This window comes from Paroedura picta, chromosome 5 (assembly GCF_049243985.1).
Source record: "Paroedura picta isolate Pp20150507F chromosome 5, Ppicta_v3.0, whole genome shotgun sequence".
NCBI lineage: Eukaryota > Metazoa > Chordata > Lepidosauria > Squamata > Gekkonidae > Paroedura > Paroedura picta.
The window spans coordinates 34,940,392-34,954,765 of record NC_135373.1 but is presented as its reverse complement, the minus strand read 5'-3'; the positions used below and the strand labels follow the sequence as shown (position 1 = coordinate 34,954,765).

The window sequence follows — 14,374 nt, the reverse complement described above, 5'->3', positions numbered from 1 at the left end:
TTGCTTTGCATACCAAAGGGGCCTCTTATAGCAGCTGAGAGCAAAGAGTGGCAACTCCTAGGTGTAGAAGGGATGGGTGGGTGGGGGTTACTTTCATGGCACATGGAGTGGTGGTAGGAATTGAGTTTGCTTGCCCTGATCTTGGTGGACAGTGTGCACAAGGGTGTGAGGGAAGACGTTTTAACACTCCCCTCCTGAACTGCCCTGCCCTTTTGTTTGAGAAATATGGATGCACTGGGGAACCTAAATGGCAATAAAATATACAAAATGGACTTATATGGAGTCTTCTATCTTCAGTAATTCTTTATTATTCTTTATAATTTTTTATAACGTTTTGCCTTATAGCTTTTTCAAGGGACAATGGTTCTTTCAAGGGACAATATACGTAATTATTATTGTTGAACAATCACTAATTTTACCTTTGTATTTTCCAAGAACTGAAGACTAAAGTCCATTTTGGATATTTTATTGCCGTATTAGTTCCCCAGTGCATCTGTATTTCTCTGTATTTGTTTCTTCACTGGGACCCACCCCTCCCAGTTCATTATTTTTGCTTCTGCCCTTTTGTTCAGCACAGGGCATTCTTTGACATGACAATTTGCTCCACAGCTTTGGTGGTGGCTGAAGGACGAGGGTACTGCTGTGACAGCCTCTGGGGTCCTGAAGGTCACCTTGATTGGCTCTTTGGGGATAGAGGACTCTGCCTTTTGAAATGTGCATGCATGTATCTCCATGCACATTCATATTGGGTACATGTAACTTGGAGTTGGGCATGTGTAGCTTGGAGAAGCTACACATGAACAGGGCTGCTGAGTCAAACCATGTCTACTCTTACGTGTGGCAGCTCTCTCGGGTATCAGAGGTCTTTCACATCACTTCCTACCCAGACCTTTTTGAAAACTGGTGATGCCTGGCATTGAACCTGGGAGCTTCTCTATACAAAGCAGATGCTCACGCCCAAGTCATGATCCACCCCCTTAACAAGAACACACAAAGCTGCCTTCTCGTGAGTCGGACCATTGGTCCATCAGAGTCAACATTGTTTACTTGGACTTGCGGCAGCTATCCGGGGCATTGGACGGAGATCTTTCACATCACCTTCTACCTGATCTTTCTTTTTTTAAAAAAAAGAACGGCAGTGCTAGGAACTGAACCTGGGACTGTCTGCTTTCGAAACAGATACTTGACCAATGAAGTACTCCCCCACACAGAGAGGGTATCATAATTATTCAAATTACCTCCTAGATCAGGATTCCCAGTCTGCAGTCCCCTGGGGGGGGGGGGGTCCGCAAGAGCTCCAAAGGGATTCCACAGCTTTCCCCCTTCTGCCTTAACGGACTCAGCCACAAGCCATTGCTCAGGGGTAGTCAAACTGCGGCCCTCCAGATGTCCATGGACTACAATTCCCAGAAGCCCCTGCCAGCAAATGCTTCTGGGAATTGTAGTCCATGGACATCTGGAGGGCTGCAGTTTGACTACCCCTGCCATTGCTCTTCCTTCCTGAGCATGAGTGAGTTCTCTCATGGTTTCTGTGCCTGAAAGGGGTGAATCCTGCATGCTTACTCTGTTTTAAACTGCCTTCTATCTCCCTCACCCCACCCACCCCTCCCAGTCCTCCTTGAGCCTATCTGTTAACACAGGTGGTGATGTCACTTCTGGTGAAATGTCATTTCCATGGGCGTGGCCAGCTGACATCACTTCCAGGGATCCTCGAAGCCTGAATATTTATTTCAGGGGCTCCTCCATGGCCAAAATGTTGCAAAAAAGCTGTCCTGGATGCTTGTGTCATAAGAGAGCCACCTTTTGTGTTTTCCCAGCCTTTTGTCTCGTGTATGCATGCCTGCTTTTTATGGGTTTTTTTTTTTTACATGGAGGCAGGAAGAATTCTGGGTTCAGTTCTGGGTTTTCTTCCTGGTTTTGATTGACACTGGTAGGGTTGCTGTACCTGGGTGCATTACAGCTGTATTAGCAACTGTAAGCAGAATCTACTCTGTGCTGGCACTAATTGTATGGATATATTCAGCAATATTAATGCTTTCAGACATCCGTGTTAACTGATCTCTGACTGAAGCCCTCGTGTGTCTGCTTACATTGGCCCACGGGTGCCAGCCTGTCTGTTTGCCACTGATCATTTAAATAACACTGTAAATTAAAGGGAGATTGAAGCTTCAAGCCCGATGCTTTCCCCGTTCTGTCTTGCTCTGCTCCTGGGAGACCTCTGAGCAGCTTGATTTTGAAGGGCTTCAGATGAAGGATGGGAGCAGCTTTACGCTGTCAGGTGGAGCATGCCAATTTCGTTTTTAGCTCTGGGAAGGATTGTGAATCGGCCTCTTCTTCTCTGTTTGCTCAGGAGACCAGTTTGGTCTTGGTTGTAAGCTGAGTACTTAAGCTGGGCACATCATCGCAAAACTGCCTTTAGTGTTGTGGCTTGAGACCCAGCAGCACCCTCCAAATTGGCATGTGTAGGGCAGGATCACTCCATCTTTTAAATCTTTTAGAATTTTGAAGAGGGCAGACCAGATGCAATCAGAAAATAATAATAGAATCATAGAGTTGGAAGGGAGCTCATGGGTCATCTAGTCCAACCCTCTGCACTATGCAGGACAATGGGAGGTTACAGAGAAAATATTCCTGCCATGGTGGAAGTTATTTCCAAATGGGATCTTCCTGCAAAGCTGATGATGCCTCCTGGGTTCTTCCAAAGCATGCCCTACTGCAACAAAATGGAGGACAACCAGAGCTGGCTATTAGTTTCTTCTTGTTGAAGAAATCAGTGGGCACCATAATTGTTGGGTGTGGGCACTATGGCATGCGTGGATAGTTACCTGACTTGGTCATGTCAGGAGACACTTGCCAAGTTTGGGGCACGGCTTACGAGAGGTCAGGCAACTTTAAAAGATCAAAATGCCTACGTAGACCAGGTAGTTGCACCCTATGAACTTGAGGCAAACCATAGATATATAAAGATAAAATAAGCCATCTTTATTGAATAGAAAATAAAATAAAGAGACGTAGACAAACATGTAACAAGCACACCATCAATCTAGCAGATGGGAAAATAAAAGATTGAAAGGAAAAGAGTCCAGGATAGAGGGTCAATGGAAAGATAATTGCCAGTTCCTGAAGAGGTGGAGACAGAGATGGAGTCCAGCAGCGTGATGGGCTCTCTGGTAAAATGATGCATTTATATTCTGATATTTTTAACATTTACCATTATAATTCTTAGTGATTCTTGTTATATCTTGAGGAGGAATATACCATCTAAAAACATTTTAGACCAGTTTTCTTTTAGCATTTGACAATCAGTACATTTCAACTCAGTAACCCACGATATCTCCTATTGATTCATAGTTATATTCTCTCCCAAGGTTTTAAGCCTATTTTATCATATAATCTTTACCTTGTTCTGTTTCAGAGTCATACTGCAATAACAATTTATAGATTTTGCCTAACAAATATTTTATCAACCGTTATCAATTTTTCATAAGCATTTTCCCCCCTCAACTGATCCCCTTCTTTCATAAGTTGTTCTTTCAATTTTGAGACTGTCTGATATTAAATTAGCCAAGGCATATTCTTTCCTTCTTCCCTGACAATTTACCATTCTTTTATTTTTTTTCTTGTTTGCCCATTATGCTCTCACAAGTTAAATTGTCTATTTTCTTTCTTGAACTTATATCATAATGAAAATTTATTTAAAAAGTCAGTGGTGAATCTATCTCTTCACTTAAACCATATCCTTAGCAAGCTGTTTCTTATAATATATTTACCATCTTGTTTCAGAATCATTCTTAACGATCTTTTAACCCACATATAATTATGAATTCCTTCTTTAGTGTCCAGTGTCTCTAATTTAGCCTCAGTGATCCAGTCTGCTATTCAAACCGATGCTGTTGCTTGCTTGTATAAATGGTATGAAACATCTTCATGGGCGTAGCTAAGAATTTCTTCCTTTTTGAAGCTTTTCCTTCTTTCCCCCCAACTCCTCTCCTCTCAACAAAAGCTCTTCTCCTAGTATCTGGGGGTGTACAGGACATTGAGGGGTAGTGAAATAAAGGAATCCTATATCGAAAACCAGCGAGCAACTGAAACAATGCAGGCATCATTACTCTGATTTTTGTAGGCTGGCTGGTACCACAGAGGCCAAAAACAAAAGAAATCAGTCTTGATGGAGTGAAAAGCCTCAGGTCATCTGTGTTTTTTCCCCTTCTACACTACTGTGCTTCATCTTGGACCTTGCTTGCCTTACTTTTTAAAAAAGAAAGACCTTGGTGCAGTATCTCTAGTTGATTCCAACATGGAAGGAGCATTGATTCAGTTTGTGTTGTTTTCCTTGTGCTGTGGGCTCAGGTCCCCTGCAATAAACTAGTCCACAATGAAGAACTCCTTGATCAAAGATGCTGGAATAAAAACCCATTCTTGGATTTCATGTTCATCCATGGATCTATCTAGTATAGTCAAGATGGTGCCCATCAGTACCACAATGCCAACATGTTGCCTGCCACCCGCAGGCTTCTTCTCCAAAGTCCTGGCTTTCTTCTGCTTCCATGATGTAGGAGATACTTCTGAAAAAGAGAGCCAGCCTGGTGTAGTGGTTAAGAGCAGTAGGATCTAATCTGGAGAACTGGGTTTGGTTCCCTACTCCTGCAAACAAGGCCTGCTGGGTGACCTTGGGCCGGTCACAGTTCTCAGAATTTTCTCAGCCCCACCTACCTCACAAAGTGCCTGCTGTGGAAAGAAGAAGGGAAGCTGCTCTGAGACATGTTAAGGTAGAGAAAAGCAAGGTATAACCCCATATTGTAGAAGCTCTTCTTCTTCTTCTGAAAAGGATCACCCGGATTTCTGGGACTATCCATTGGTGACGTCTTCCTCGTAGGAGGAAGTTTAGCTTGGCACTTTCTGTAGAACTTTTGTCATTAGAGACAACCACCATAGCAGCTGTGCTGATGAAGCACCTGCTACCTATGCCCATGCTTTGAACATGATTTTTTATCAGCCCTTTTCTTCAGGGGCCTAAGGCTGTTCTCTGTTTTTCCATTTTAGACTTGCGGTAACCTTAATAAGTTAGGCTGGCTGAGAGTGACTGGCCCAAGCACACCTAGACGGATTATGCACGGGCAGGGAAGAACTGGCTGGCACTTGCCTGACAGCACGGCTAATCCCCGCTTATGCACAAAGCCAACGCTGTCCAGGCCCCTTCCCGGTTCTGCCCCGAATTAGGACCTCTGATGATTCTTCTGTGTTCCCATTCTTGCTGTGGCGGCCATCATTGGCCCAGCTGAGCCAGGCCCGTGCATAATGAACTTTGTGGTAGAGGTTAGAAACTGAAGACTACCAGATCTTGAAGTCTACCAGATCCTGAGGTCTACCTGATCATAGTCCAGCAGTTTAACCACTACACCATACTACCTGCTACCTGCCAGGCCACTCCTGTTGGACTCTGCCCGAAAGGTGTTCTATAAAATCCCATCCAACGCCTCCGTCTTTAAGTCCAGCAGGTAGAGCTCATTCTTCCTCTGCCTCTGGAGGGTCCCAGTTCCCTTCTGTGCTGACGCAAATGGCGACAGACATCTCTGTCATTCTGTTTCCTTAGTGCTTATTAGGACATGAGTAATTCCTGTTTAGCGGGCTTCTGAATTTTCAAGTGTTTACAGCACAGTGTGTTCAAAATTTGTACATGAATCACAGCCGTTGAAAGCCATCTAAGTGCTGAGCCCTCCCCCAAATGGATAGTATTAATGATTCTCATTAATATTTGCATTAATGATTCTCATTAATAACAATGCTGAGAGTTGACTCATTCCTCTTCCTTTTTCTTCCCAGGGGCTTCGATGCACCTGCTCTTGTTGCACGGCATAAGCACATATCACATTTTGCTTGTTTCCCTGATCTCGGTTAACAAACCCCAGAGGCCCTCATCCCCCATTCCTTGACAGTAATTCTGTAGATATCCCAAACTGCTACAAGTCGTGCCTAATGAATGAAATGCTGCATCCAGACCCGGCTTTGCTGAAATTTGGGGCACTCTTGGGATTTTGAGAAGAGGAAGGTAATGCCCTTACCAAATGGCTGTAATAGGGGAGTGGGACTCGGGTTGCCAACCTCCAGGTGGGGGCCTGAAGATCTCCCAGAATGACAATGTATGTCAAGATTACATGGATCAATCCCCCTGTAAAAATGGCTTTCCTGGAGGGAAGACTCTGTGGCAATATACTTCATTGTAGTCCTTTCCCTCCCCAAAGCATGCCTTCCTTGAGTTCCACCTCAAATGTCCTGTAATTTCTCAGCCAATGGTTGGTCATCTTAGGTGGGAAAAGTCCCAAAATGGTTGCCCGGGGTTCAGTCCTGTCACAGAACATTGGGACAATCCACATAAGAAGGTTGTAGATCTCAATCGTTCAATGGTGTAAGATAGCTTCGTGGGGAGGGCTCATGGCTCAGTGGCAGAAGGTCACAGGTTCAATCCCTGCCATCTCCAGTTAAAGCACCTGGCTTCAGGTGATATGAAAGAGCAGTCTACTACCCGAGCAGACAATACTGATTTTGAGGGGTCAAAAAGGTCTGATTCAACACAAGGCAGCTTCTTGTGTTCACCAGACAGTCCTCTAGACAGGACTGTAAGGAGTTTTAGACCATCAACTTTGATGGTGCCTAGAAAGTTATTGGCATTCTTAGAGACAGACAAAAAAACAACAACCCTGAGACCTGCTTCGCAGAAACTGAATTAGTGTATTGTTTAGATCAAGACTCCCCAGCCATTTTGAGGCTTTGGAATTCTGACACAGGATGGTGGACACAACCCCAAAATGGCTGCCATGGTAGACAGAGCCTCATTCGCAGAGGAACCCTAAGGCTAGGGCTCGAAGGGATATATTTTTTCAGGGAATATATTGGGAAAGAAGAACGAGACAGGAAAAACAACACTGTTGTAGCATCTGCCTCTGAAACAACATTATTTTAATCTGCCCAGCCTATTGGACCTCTGGTGGCCAATTAGAAGCCCTGCCTATTAAGTGCCCACCCACATTCTAAAAACCTTTGGCGGGTGCCCACAGGCATCACATTTGGGAACCTTGGGTTAAGTATCAGACTAGGAAGACACACATACCCACCATTGCTGTCTAGCCCAGTGGTTCTCAAACTGGGGGTCGGGACCCCTTTGGGGATCGAATGACCCTTTCACAGGGGTCGCGGCAGGGCAAGCAGCTTGGCCAGGGGGCACCATCCACACAACAGCCTTGTTTGTCTGTCTGGAACAGCGGAAAAGAGAGAGATCGGCATGGTGGAACAAGAGTGCCACACCATTGCTGTCTAGCCCAGTGGTTCTCAACCTGGGTGTCAGGACCCCTTTGGGGGTCGAACGACCCTTTCACAGGGGTCACTGCAGGGCAAGCAGCTTGGCCGGGGGACACCATCCACACAACAATTTTGCAGGATAGATCAAGATAGAGCATTCGTCTGTCTGGAGCTGCAGAAATGAGCGAGATCAGCATGGTGGGACAAGAGGCAGAACTGAACTGAGAAACCCCGGGGAAAAAAACAATTATTATACAATCATGAACAATGGATCTTCATGCCATTGGTCAGTTTTGGTTTAATTTCTGAGAAGGAACACTTGCATAATTTTATGGTTGGGGGTCACCACAACATGAGGAACTGTATTAAAGGGTCGCAGCATTAGGAAGGTTGAGAACCACTGGTCTAGCCCCTAGGCTGCTTCTTGCCTTCATCTTAGCCCCCCCTCCCCCATGCAATTGTCACCTTCCAAGGGAAATCCTCAGAGTGGTGTCCATTAAGGCAGGGGTAGTCAACCTGTGGCCCTCCAGATGTTCATGGACTACAATTCCCATGAGCCCCTGCCAGCAAATGACAGGGGCACATGGGATTTGTAGTCCATGAACATCTGGAGGGCCACAGGTTGACTACCCCTGCATTAAGGTATCAAGAGAGGAAGTGCTGGACCTTCTTTAGAGTTTGCTCTATTCAGAATACAGGTGGATTTCTCCCATAGGGCATGGCCCTAGCTCCTTGTGTGACTTCACAGCCTGGCAAATTCTAATTGATTTGCATGTGCTGGCCAAATATTTGACTCCTGCCCTGGGTGTGAAATTAAAGCATGATCTTATCTGTGTGTATTTCTGTGGACCGGAAAACAGGGCTGGAATTTTAAGTGGGAGAGGGCAGCCTAATCATTTAGTCCATGCTTCTGACATCATTGAGAAGAGAATCTCTCACTGTCCACAGTCATCCCCCCCCCCCATCCCTACTTTATAACTTGTAGCACCTTTAGGAGGAAAATAGGCTGAGGGGAACTGAAATTTATAGCTTAGTTGGGCATCACAGTTACAGATCTTGGTGTTCAAAGTCAGGACAATAATTTAGCAATTTCTTGCTTGCCAGTTCACCGTTGTTTAGTAAAAAGCTATTACCCTATTCCAGTCTAAGGGAAGTGACCAGGTGGCTAGGTTCAGGTGTAGTGGTTAGGAGACTTCTTATCTTGTGAGCTGGATTTGATTTCCCGCTCCTCCACATGCAGCCAGCTGGGTGATCTTAGGCTCGCCACTGCACTGAGAAAGCTGTTCTGACCCAGCAGTGATATCAGGGCTCTCTCAGCCTCACCCACCTCACAGGGTGTCTGTTGAGGGGAGGGGAAAGGGAAGGCGAATGTAAGCCGCTTTGAGACTCCTCCAGGTAGAGAAAAGCTGCATATAAGAACCAGCTTCTTCTTCACCTGGGGTGAGAGGCAATAAGCTTAGTTCAAACACAGTGCAGGGTCAAAACACAAATATGCAGAAGCCCAAATGTCAAACCAGATGCTTTAATCAGGAGTCCTTCAGGGCAGGTGCCAGCCATCAGCTTGCTAAATCATCCAGAGAGGGATGCAAGTTATCAGTGGCCTACAGGGCTGTCAGCCCCGATCCTGCAGTGATGCCAACTCTCAGGCAGAAGTCGGCCATTGCTATGCTGCCAACTGTGCACTATAGCAGCAGTCCCCAACCTTTCTGAGGTCAGGGACCGCCTCTGGGGGTGAGGGGAGAGCCGACGGCCCGGGTGCTGTGCACATGTGCGGCAGCTGCGCACAAACGCGCATCTGCAGTTGCTGCGCATGCGAGTTTTCGCCACCAGGTGGCGATAACGCATGCGCGCAATTGCCGCACGTGTGAGTTTTCACCACTAGGGGGCGCAAACACGCATGTGTAGCAACTGTGCGCATGCACGTTTGCAGCGCCAGCGTGCCGGTGGCAGCATCTGCCTCTTCCCTTCCTTCTCACTGGGGGGGGAGGCAGGCGCGGCTGCCGGCGGCCCGATACCGTGGCCTTCGAGGCCCGGTACCGGGCCGCAGACCGGGGGTTGATGACCCCCGCACTATAGCATCAGTTCTTCTCTCTGGACCCACCTTTTTTGGCATTCGAAGGGCCCTGGTGACCGGGGTGGTAGCGTTTGAGGCTAGCAGCTGCAGGGCCTCTCTGCTTCAGCTTCAGTTTGCAGGCTGCAGTACTGAGGGTAAGGCACGCTGTCTTCAGCCTGACCCTCACCCCTGCAAACAGAGGCTTCTTCCTGCAGGTTCCATGGACTAGGCCCAGCTTTCTCCATCGCTTCCTCACCAAGAAGGTGTTGACAGGCAGACCCACAACAACACTTGCTTCCATTACTGGTGGATCTTGGCTTCCACATACCTAAACTCACATGTAGTTTCCTGGTTCCACAGATCTAGGTTCAAATCCCTGCTTTTCCATGTACCTGGCCGGAACATATGAAGCTGCCTTATACTAAAGAAGACTGCTTGGCCTATCAGGGTGCAAGGGAAGGTGATTGTCGGCTGCTTTGAGACTCCTCTGAGTAGGGAAGACCGGGGTATAAAAACCAACTCTTCTTCTTTATGCATTTTCCTCCACAAGCAGCCACCCGGAGGCTTATGAATATTTAAAATGGCAGATTAAAAAAAAGTAAAGCAGGGAAATACAGAGCACTAACATTGTAATGCCATATAATCTGTTGATACCCTTCATGGAGAACAGACTGTTGTTTTAAAAACCCGCTTAAGCCATTCAACCTTGTGTAATTGCTTGAAAGTGGACACTTTCCTGGATTTGTCAGGAAGGCTGCTTCTTAATGGAGGTTCAGCAACAGAGGAAGTATGAGATGTGAGTTGAGGTTTCTCAATGTGACATACTATGTGAGCTGGGAGGAGAGAAAAGTGACTGGAATAAAGAATCAAGGCAGAAAAGATGACCAAGACATAGATGGCAGAAAAGATGACAGAGAGGTAGATTTAGCTTCTCTCATTCTTTTGCTTGTTTCCTTCTAAAATTAGAAGAGTTCGTTTTGGACCCCGCATTTCACTACCCAAAGGAATCTCAAAGCGGCTTACAATCGCCTTCCCTTCCTCTCCCCACAGTAGACACCCTGTAAGGTAGGTGGGGCTGAGAGAGCTCTGACAGAACTGCTCTGTGAGAACAGCTGTAACAGGACTGTGACTAGCCCAAGGTCATCCAGCTGGCTGCATGTACAGGAGTGGGATCCCCAGATTAGACGCCGCTGTCCTTAACCACTACACCAAGCTGCCACTGAAGCATTATACTAAGTTTCCTACTAGAGTTGCCAGCCTCTGGGTAGAGTTTGGAGATCTCCTGGATTTGCAGCTCATCTACATAGACCAGAAAATGTTCTAAAAATTCCCAAGCCAGAGTTGGAAGTGCTACTTCCAGCCTGCACTTGATACCTGATCCTTTTATAATGTCAATGAACAAAATAGCCCCTGCTTCCTCAGAAATTTCAGCCTAGTTCCTGTTTCTGCTCGTATTTCTCCATTTACCCCAACTCTAGGAATTACTCTCTGTCCCCACAGCATCTTATCCATCCATCCATCCATCCAGCCCGCCTGCCCCCTCCCCGAAGGCTAAGGGCGGTTTATAGGAGACAGGAGAAAGATACAGATAACATATGGTAACCACATGTGATAACAGCAATAACATCATCACAACAATCACCTTAACAGGATAACGACAATAACATTAGAGAAAGATGGAACAGTAAAAGAGCCTCAGCTCAACTCTTAGAATAAGACTGCACTCATAAACATGTTTACTAAGAAGTAAGCACCGTTGACTCTGTGGGATTTATTTCTGAGCTGATGTGTTTAGGATGGCACTTCAAGAAATCCTTCAGACAGTACAATGAATCCAGGGGAATGGCTTTTAATACAGCCCTGAAAGACCTTGAGAAGTTCTTTCCGGGGCTGTCCTACTAGTGTTCTGAGTATATTTCTAGAAAAACGGCTTTTTTTGGTGGGGGGGGGGGGGGAGAAGGGAAGAGGTAACAACCCAGTGGGGTGTTGTGTCTCATCTTTTTTTTTTAAGCTGTGATAGAAATGGTAATCTTATTGAAATGTATCCCTACTTACATGTGGCCACAGCTGTGTAAATTCAGACTGTGTGTGGATAACTAAAACACCTTAAAAATAACAGCCGCAGAAAAACAACTCCCCCTAAAACTGATGGATTTGATTGTTAGAGGAGAGGAAGAGACAGAGCGATTAGATTGATTGGTCAGGGTACATTGCATAAGACCTGCGGGACGGCAAATGCTGAATTTTGCGCTGCCTAAATTTTTCCACTTAGAGCTGTCTCCCCCCCCCCCCCCAATGATGTTTATGAAAAATCCCAGATATTTAACAGAAAGCCGGTGCTGGACAGGCACGAGGGAGCTGTCATTGCCTGCAGGACGGAGTGAGTTTCATGGCACCACAATTTCTTGCTCCGTCTCGGATGCTGCAATCTAGCCATTGGAAATTGCTAGTGATTAGGAGAATGACCACCGACATTTCCCAAGTCGTGGCTGTGCGCGCAGAACGGCAGCCTTCTGATTATATTGCTGTCGAAACCGGAGCCAGTTGAAAAGTTCTCTCCCAGGCACCTCTCTTCAACCGCGGGGAGGGGCAGGGGAGCACATGGGCTTGTCAATACTACTGCAGTCAAGGGCTGATAAGTCTTTTCTATAGATAGCGGTTTTGTTATTGAGAGCACTGGGTGGCCTTTTCCGCACTGGGAATTTGCACCGCTTTACAGCTCCTGGCGAGGCAAATTCCCACTTCCAGATGAAGGCAATGAAAGAGTTTTAAGGAGTTTTTAAGGCAAAGGGACAAACAGAAGTGGCTTGCCATGGGTCGCCTCTGCATCACAACCTTGAAGAAGAAGAAGGTTCTTATATGCTGCTTTTCTCTAGCCGAAGGAATATCAAAGCGGCTTACAATCGCCTTCCCTTTCCTCTCCCCAGAACAGACACCCTGTGAAGTGGGTGAGGCTGAGAGAACCCTGATATTACTGCTCGGTCAGAACAGCTTTATCAGGTCTGTAGCAAGCCCAAGGTCACTCAGCTGGCTGCATGTGGGGAAGCGGGGAATCAAACCCAGGCCACCAGATTAGAAGCCCGCACTCCTAGCCACTACACCAAGCTGGCTCTCTACTTCCAAGGCAGTTTGCCCTTCCCCATGTGCACCATGACCAATCCTGCTTAGCTTCCAAGTTCTGATGGGCTCAGGCTAATCCAGGCTAATCAGGCTGCAGCCATAAGGACATGGATCATTGCTAAGACACCATTAAGATCCGAAAGACTCAGAAGAGTCTTTAGGACTGTCTCCTCTTAAAAGAAGCTGGCCCTGTCAAAACCACTTGGGGCGGGATGTATGTCAAGCCGTAGAAAGATGTCAAAGTAACTTTGCATCAATATTCAAGAATAGCATGCTGTGTCAGAAGCCATGAATGGAAAGTACGTTTTGGAAGTGTGGAAAAAGAAACTTCCCAATCTGGCATAAAGTGACAGCTGCTAAAGTCCCCTGTGAACTGTCCAAAGAAGAGAATGTTAGGCAGGTGCTTGAAGAGGAGCCTGATTGTGAGTGTGAAGCTCTGGAACGGCTTTAATCTGAGACAGAACAATCATCTGCAAGCCCATTATTTTATTATTCATAATTTATTATTTATTTATTCCATTTTTATGCCACCGTTCATAACATTGTAAAACATTAAGATTATGAAATATAGCTATTCACTGCATCCTTCAAGCTGTTCTAGGGATGGAAGGGGGAGCATATATGACCTTTGATATTCTAGTTTGGATGGACCTTTGGTTCAGGAGATCAACAAACTGATGGACCCTGCCCACCTCAACCATAGGCCTGGTGGAACAGCTCTGTCTTGCAAGCCCTGCAGAACAACTTAAAGTCACACGCGGCTCTGAACTGATTGTTTATTAGGACTAGCAGTTGCTCTCTAAGCTTTCAAGCTAAGCGTTTTCCTAATCCTGCCATCTATTGACCACACTTTAACTCTTACCCTTCCTCCAAGGAACTCAGGGTGTGGCGTACGCAGCTCTCCTTGCTTCCTTTTTGCCCCCACAACAACCCTGTGAGGTAGGTTAGGCTGTGAGAAAACAACTGGCCCAAGGTCACCGAGGGAGCTTCATGGCTGAGTGGGGGTTTTAATTCAGGCGCCTCAGGTCTTAGTCTGCCACTAGTGAGCAAAGCACTAGGGTCTTATCTGCACTGGGATTTTTATCCTCTATCAGCCTGGATTTTTAAAAGCAAACTGCACCTTTTCCAATTTCCATTTTGATTTTGATCGCTTTAAATTTTCCATCTGCCACATCCATGATTGACTCCACAGTGACAACCCTTTTTTTCTGGGCTATCTGGGAGCGGATATTATCTGCTAAATCTGAGAAATGCACTCTGAAAGCCCAGTATTGCAAACATAGATGTCCATGGTTTTTAGATTTATCTTCTACCCTCTTCTTTGCACTCCACCACTGACATAGTGCAGTAGTCTGTCACTGATTGGTCAGGGTATCAATCCCCCCCTCCTTTCACAGATAGCTCTGGCTGTAGAGACAGCGGACAAAAGGCTGGAAATAAAGCCCTCTCCAGCCTTGTTCGCTTTAAATGCCAGCTGGAGCTACCTGCACCCCCCACACTCTAGCTTCAGAGCTATCCAGAAAGGGAGATGAAAGTGTGTGTGGCTGCCCCCCCTTCCGATTAAGCAGGAAGGAGAGAGGAGACTGACAACTGGAACGATTCAAGTGCAGAATGCAACGTCTTAGTAAAAGCTGTTTCCAGTCAGGAAAAAGGAACGTTGCAGATATGGGAGACCCATGCCTGGATCTCCATGGAAGCACAATGGGTGATCTTGGCCCCTCTCTGTTCTTGTCACCCACCTTACACTGTGAAGATACAATGACATGTGCTATTTTGGGGAGGTAGGCAGAATCACGAAACTCCGGCTCACTTACTTTGGCCATATCATGCGACCCAACTCAATGGTGAAAGCTATTATGCTAGGATTGGTTAGTGGAAAAGGGAAACCAGGCTGACAAAGAACAT

At 46.3% G+C, this 14,374-nt stretch overlaps 1 protein-coding gene across 11 annotated transcripts in view; it reads left to right on the top strand.

Moving 5' to 3' along the window:
• PTPRU (protein tyrosine phosphatase receptor type U) overlaps window positions 1–14,374 on the top strand; it is a 446,790-nt gene that overhangs the window by 234,313 nt on the left and 198,103 nt on the right. The window lies entirely within an intron of this gene.